Source organism: Berghia stephanieae, chromosome 12 (genome assembly GCF_034508935.2).
Source record: "Berghia stephanieae isolate SIO BIC M18660-M18661 chromosome 12, UCSD_Bste_1.3, whole genome shotgun sequence".
Taxonomy (NCBI): domain Eukaryota; kingdom Metazoa; phylum Mollusca; class Gastropoda; order Nudibranchia; family Aeolidiidae; genus Berghia; species Berghia stephanieae.
This window is the reverse complement of record NC_088371.1, coordinates 22,043,887-22,051,386: the sequence shown is the minus strand read 5'-3', so window position 1 is coordinate 22,051,386 and position 7,500 is coordinate 22,043,887.

Genomic DNA, 7,500 nt, shown 5'->3' with positions numbered 1-7,500 from the left:
GCCATCCGCGTTTATGAGTAATTCTCACTAAACTGTATTAACCAAACTATAACGTTCAAGGTTACACATAGTTTTGTATGTTGGTCTGTTATAATTCCGGATGGCAATATTGTGATCTTCTTAGCCAAGCGCATACTATCTATATAATATAATAAGCAATCTGTTATACATTGGACTTTAAATTTATATAGTCTAATTTTACAGATAGATTTTAAAATAATATCAAAATAAGCTGTGATGATTTCAATTTTACAACATTATTATCAACTACAGCTCGACATATTTAAAGATTTTACGGCCAAACGTGAGCTGTGATCATGAAAACAAACATAGATTACAAACGTTCAAGAAACTTTCAAATTGATCAGATATATAAATGTGTAGCTTTTCGTACGTAAAGAAATAAGATTCAATACTCGTAACGACACTTCCTTCCTAATGACGCATGGTAACTTAGCCACACTGGCTCTAAACTATCGGAACAATGACGGACACCCGTATGAAATATTTCCCCGGCGAGCATGAAAGCGTATCCAGAGGGAAAAAAAAAACATACAGTTGATCATGTTTTGACTTTTACACATTCTAATCACAAGGCATATGAAAAGTTCTAGCCAGCATGAAGAATAAAAAGTAATGATTTTCTTTGTTTAGAACCAAGATGGGCGCCGTTGCCGGGCGGCGTGACACCAGACTACTGAATCCTATTATTGTCACCCTCCCCAAGAAATCATCATATGAACTAAATCCAAATCTTATATTATTTAACTTCTAAACAACACTTAAAACCGATTTCTTCTTCTTCTTCTTCTTTTTCTTCTTCTTCTTCTTCTTCTTCTTCTTCTTCTTCTTCTTCTTCTTCTTCTTCTTCTTCTTCTTCTTCTTCTTCTTCTTCTTCTCATTATTATTATTATTATTATTATTATTATTATTATTATTATTATTATTATTATTATTATTATTATTATTATTATTATTATATTATTATTATTATTATTATTATTATTATTATTATTATTATTATTTTTATGATGATGATGATGATGATGATGATGGTTATTATTATTATTATTATTTTAATATTATTTTATTATTATTGTCATCATTATATCAGTATTATTATCATCATTATTACCACTATTTTAATTACTTTTTTCGCCTATTACAAGAGGTGTAACCTAACAATAATTGCCTATTTGGACAATAAAGATTATTATTATTATTATTATTATTATTATTATTATTTTATTATTATTATTATTATTATTATTATTATTATTATTATTATTATTATTATTATTATTATTATTATATTATTATCATTATTATATTATTATTATTATTATTATTATTATTATTATTATTATTATTATTATTATTATTATTATTATTATTATTATTATTATTATTATTATTATTATTATAGCAGTACTTCTATTGTTATTCCAAGTCGCAAGAATAGAAATGTCAGCTTTTTGGCCAACCGCATAGCGTCAATAGCACTTTAATCGGTGAATGGTATTCTGAATTTGGCGTAGATATACCAAGGTGGAAAACTTGGTCTGTTGAAGGCCGTGTCAGCGACGGGAAGATGAGAATAATGAAGTTGATGAGGCGAGGAGGGGGAGGATTAATTATTGTTCCTCCATTTTTATGGTAGATTTCACCTGTCAGATAAACTAGTCGTTCCAGATCCAAGCTTTCGAAAGGCGCTTTACCGTTTACTGTTGTGGGAACTAACCAAAACGTAGCTTCAGAACTAAGAATACCAACGGAAAGTTGAAAACGGAAAGATTTCGAGGACCGAAGCCTAGCGGCAATGGGAGTGTGGAAGTTGTTATAAGATTCTAGAACTTTTGACTATCCCGTTTTCTTCCGTTTTACTGGGGCTTAAATTAACTAAATGTGTTGCAAGCGCCATAAAACCCTTTAAAAAAAAAACAACAACACAGTCATACCGGACGGAAGTGTCAGGCAGTTGCAGAGTCCAGTGATCACATCGTACTCCACTGTCCAGTAAAGAGACTTACAGATGGCTATGAAACAATTCTTAGGGTGAGGAAGACTTCCAAAATCGGGCTGGTGAAATACATTTGGAGGTGTAGCCATACATAACTTTTACTACCACTGCTTACTATTACTACTACTGCTTTCTACTACTATTACTACTACTACTACTACTACTACTACTACTACTACTACTACTACTACTACTACTACTACTACTACTACTACTACTACTACTACTACTACTACTACTACTACTACTACTACTACTACTACTACTACTACTACTACTACTACTATTATCATTATTATTATAATTAATATTACTAATAACACTACCACTAGAACTACTAATAATACTATTATTATCATTACTACTACTACTACTACTACTACTGCTACTACTACTACTACTACTACTACTACTACTACTACTACTACTACTACTACCACCACCACTACTACTACTACCACTATAGCTACTACTAATAATACTACTACTACTACTACTACTACTACTACTACTAGTACTACTACTACTACTACTACTACTACTACTACTACTACCACGCACACTACTACTACTACTACTACTACTACTACTACTACTACTACTACTAACAACTACTACTACTACTACTACTACTACTACTACTACTACTACTACTACTACTACTACTACTACTACTACTACTACTACTACTACTACTACTACTACTACTACTACTACTACTACTACTACTACTATTACCACCACCACCGCCACTACTACTACTACTACTACTACTACTACTCCTATTATTACCACCACCACCGCAACTACTACTACTAATACTACTACTACTACTACTACTACTACTACTACTACTACTACTACTACTACTACTACTTGCACACTCTTGCAAGAGAGATAGAACCTGAGCACGCAGAAATCGAATTCTCCAGGCAGGGAAGTAAACAATACATTCGGTCAACCAGCTCCGGCGTGTCGTATTGCAGAGCGCGCTAGAGTTCGGCAAGTTCTGTATTCCCTTATGATATTTTATCTTTTCCTGGTTGGGGTTCCTGGCCTCCTATAGTGGACAGGGAGGTACTTACTGTGTCTTCTATCCCACTATATCTGTTTTCCAAATCGCTTTCTGTCTTTGTCTTGGAATGAGATTACTTGGTTTTGTCCTGGCCCTGGCTGAGGAGGAAACAGTCAAATGTATAGCTAGGTTTGGGAGATGATATTTTTTCCCTTGTAAATCATCTCTCTGTTATGCACTGTATTATGTTTTGTTTACGTATTATATATAATTTGTAAACATTTGAGTGTATTTCTCTTAGTGTGGACCCATGCTTGTGTCTGGATGAGACTTTTTGGTAATCTCAATCTCAGTACTTTGATAGTGTGCTCTTGGAATCTACATCATCATCTGTTTTCTATTTTAACCAATTCCCCTTTGTTATTTCCTTTCTTGGGTTAACTGTAATTCTAGAACTTTTTACTCCATTTTCTTCCTTTTTACTGGCGCTGATATGACCTAAAGGTGTTGCAAGCGCCGTAAAAACCTTAAAAACAAACATTTTATCTTTTGTTTGCGAGTTCGTGTCCTAGGGTGGGATCCCCCTCCCCCTCCCCCTGGGGGGGGGGGGGGCTCAGCGGTATGATCTTTGCTTCGTTACACACACACACACACACACACACTCACACCCACACGCACACACAAACCTTCCACCATAATTAATTTAGTAATTTGAGATATACTAGAATACTATCAAAAATCTAGCTAACAATTGCTATGTCCTTTCCACGCTATAGAAACCTGGATAAACTCCAGCTCCATGGACCTAAATGACTCTTAATGACTACTGCTGACTGCTACTACAACTACAACGTTGTTTTACCCGTTTCCAGAATGCCTTGACAGAATTTTAGTATAAAAACCTTCCGACCAGAGCAAAACTCAACGGAGCGACCTAGCGGTTGGAAGGCGACTGCCATATCATAAGATTACAAATTTACTCATATAATATTCATCTGTTACCCGTATGCATGTCTTGTAAGCATTTGAGTCGACATCACTTATATGCAGGTCCGATAAACCAGTCTATTATGGGCTCATTGTTGTGATGGAAATCTAAAAAAATGACGAAAAATATTGTCCAATACAACAATGTTAAACTAGGCCCTTCATTGTGTTCGGATGTCAGACCCGCATATATATATATTATATATATATATATATATATATATATATATATATATATATATATATAGATATATATATATATATATATATATATATATATATATATATATATATATATATATATATATATATATATATAATGTAAATTTTCACTCACATTTTTTTGCCGAGACGACTCGTTTCTGTGTTCCTTACATTTCCTCAGTCGGCATAATCCATTTGCAATGTCCGTAGAAAACTCCAAGCTAAAGTTGTTTCGCTGTGTAGTGGTGATTAGTTTTGATGTGTATTGTGATGTGCTCTCATGTTTATATCTAACCACCATTATCGAGCACTTTCGTACCTACAAGTACCCACCAACACTCATAAATATATGGCGTAGATTATATGCTTGTCTTTGTTTTGGGGGGCTTTTGGTATTTTTTTAATTAGACTTAGACGAATGTGTCAAAGTTCCATGAATTTTCCACATTTCTTTGTTTAAATTAAATCTTTTCTTTCAAACTAAAATCTAGTCTATTATCTTTTGACCATCCCACCGATTTTAATGAGAGACAGAAATATTCCTGCAAATAAGGCAATGGCGTTATTCTTTACACCAAGCGGACATAACAAACACAAAGTAGGCGGACCCATAACAGGCGTATATACACTACGATAGATAAAGACCTCAAGTGCCTCGATAAGATGCGCAAAGGATTAAGAATACCTGAGATCCATTGCAGCAGACCGTCAGCAGTAGAATGTTGATCCTCAACAAAACAGAGAAGCTGCCATAGCGTCCCAGTCCAAAGAAGGAGGCGATCGGCAATAACGTGATTCCACCTATTACTCGTCTCGCTCGCACTTGCTCATCCTTCCCTTCCCTGCCCTTTTATTCAGGTAAAAATCTACTTAGAATCGAAGAAAATTCGTGAGTTGTCCTAAACAACTGAAATTTTTACGAACTTGAACTCGGAGTTAGGCTAGTAAAAATGTTTTTAAAAAATTAAAATTAAAAAAAATGGAAAATGGAATTCCACCCCAAAAAGTGACATGTCATGAGGTGACGAACAAAAAGTAAAACATAATCGACTCACATTACGAAATCCATAACAAAGCCCTACACTAATATGTGGAGAATGCAAAGTGCCTCGGAGTGACCCTGGACTGTAGTATGAATCGGTAGAAGCATATTGCCAACAAAGCTACTAAGGCATATAAAACCACGGCCTTCCTCAACAGACAAATCCGCTACTTCCAACACTCTGCTGATACGGCAGCAGCCTCTTATGGTTCTCACACTACTATGTTATGACGATCGACCCAATCAGCAAAGTCCGGTCCTCATTCGCGCATTCGTCGCGAACCCGCCTTGTAGCATCGTCACAACGCCACGTCCAGACATTTTTTTGATATTCAGTTAGGTAGAATGCCTCATTGTGGGGACTTTCCACCTGTCCCACATGTACCCGATGTGGGCAAGAACCCGAAACGGCAGAGCAAATTGTCGAACGAGCCACCAGTCAGTGTCTCCTCTTACTGGTATCAAAGCCTGGCAACTTCTCACCAAGCTTAGAGGAGTGTACGTCCCCGCCCCCACGAGGGATTGAAATCGTACAAACCGACTTCCATCTCGTATGTGTAGCTCTGTCCGTAGTCAGGGAATCTGCGTACAAGGGTTGCCGGGACTTTCGGCTCGAAACGGGGGCACCGTCCATTATGCGCTTCAGAGGGGTCTCCCCATTCCCTCTCTCTTTATCTTACTCAGCCAGTTTACCGTAATCGTCTCCCTCCGGACATCGGGGGACTGGATCGCTGCTAGTATGCTGATATGGCGGATTTTTTATTCCGCAAAAAAAACAAAAAAATCCGAAATTTTGCAAGCAAAATCCCAAATTTCCAAGCTAAAAACAGTAAAATTTATAAGGAATTTGAAAAAAAATTTCAAAAAATATCGAATAATTTTCCTAAAAAAACCATAATTAGTTCATGAAAGAGAAAGGTATTTGTTTGTTTTTAAGGGTTTTTACGGCGCTTACAACAAATATAAGGTCATATCAGCGCCAGTATAAAGGAAGAAAATGAGATAGTAAAAAAGAAATTACTCTTGATTAATTATCTTTCACGTTCTACACGAGCTATCAAATTAAAAGAAAAAAGTCATCTTTTTTTTTAATCCTAGTGTTTTTAAAAAAAAACGTTGCAAGCGTTGCAAATTTATCGCCATGCCAGACTCTGTGAAAAAGAAATGCTATGAAGCAGATGCCAAGCCCATTCTGGAATATAGTAGCTCAGTGTGGGACCCACACATATCACGAGAAATCAATGAGCTAGACAAAGTCCAACGTCGGGCAGCCAGATTTGTCAGTGGAAACTATGAGCGGGACATGAGCGTAACTCAGCTCATAAACGATCTCCAATGGAAACTATTACACCAAAAACAATCTATCAACAAACTCCTCGTATTCCACAATGCACAAAACGGAAAAATAAAAATTCCAACTAACCATTTGAAACGGAACAACAACAAAACACGAAACTCAACAGTTAATTTTGAAATCCACCACTCAAGAACAAACCATCATCTTTACTCTTTCTTCCCCTCCACCACCATCCGTCTTTGGAACTCCCTACCAACCACTTGTAAACAAACCATTTCGACTGATGACTTCAAAAAATCGCTTCCTGCCTCCCTCTAAAACCTCTGTTACTGAAAATACAGCCATACAATCTTCAGCCTGAAGCTTTGGCTTTAATGGAAGAAGAAGAAGAAGAAGAAGAAGAAGAAGAAGAAGAAGAAGAAGAAGAAGAAGAAGAAGAAGAAGAAGAAGAAGAAGAAGAAAAAGAAGAAGAAGCCCTTTTAAGAGGTTTTAAAAAAAGAAAAGAATAAAGAGGTGTATTAATTAGATATGCCTCACTTTGGAAAACACACGCATTAAAAATTTTATTTAGAAAACTTGTCCTTCAAAAATTGGTCGATTAAAATAAGACTCATGTTGCCAAAACTTTAAGTGGTTGGATTTGGCGAAGTGCCGGGTTTGAGAGTTTTTGACAAGTTGAGGGTCATTTTAATTCATCAATATTTGAATAAGGACGAGTTTTCAGGTCAACATTTTAAATACGTGTTGTTGTTTTTTTTCCTTCAGAATAACAGCAGCCTGATGATCACATAAGAAACAAAATACAAGATATACATTAAAGCACTGGGCCCACTGTCTTTATTGAAAGTCAAAAGTGGCCTTTGGGTGTCACATTTATATCACATCGCGGCTCTAAACATAGAATAGTGTTTGTATTATCACAATTAATAACCGTC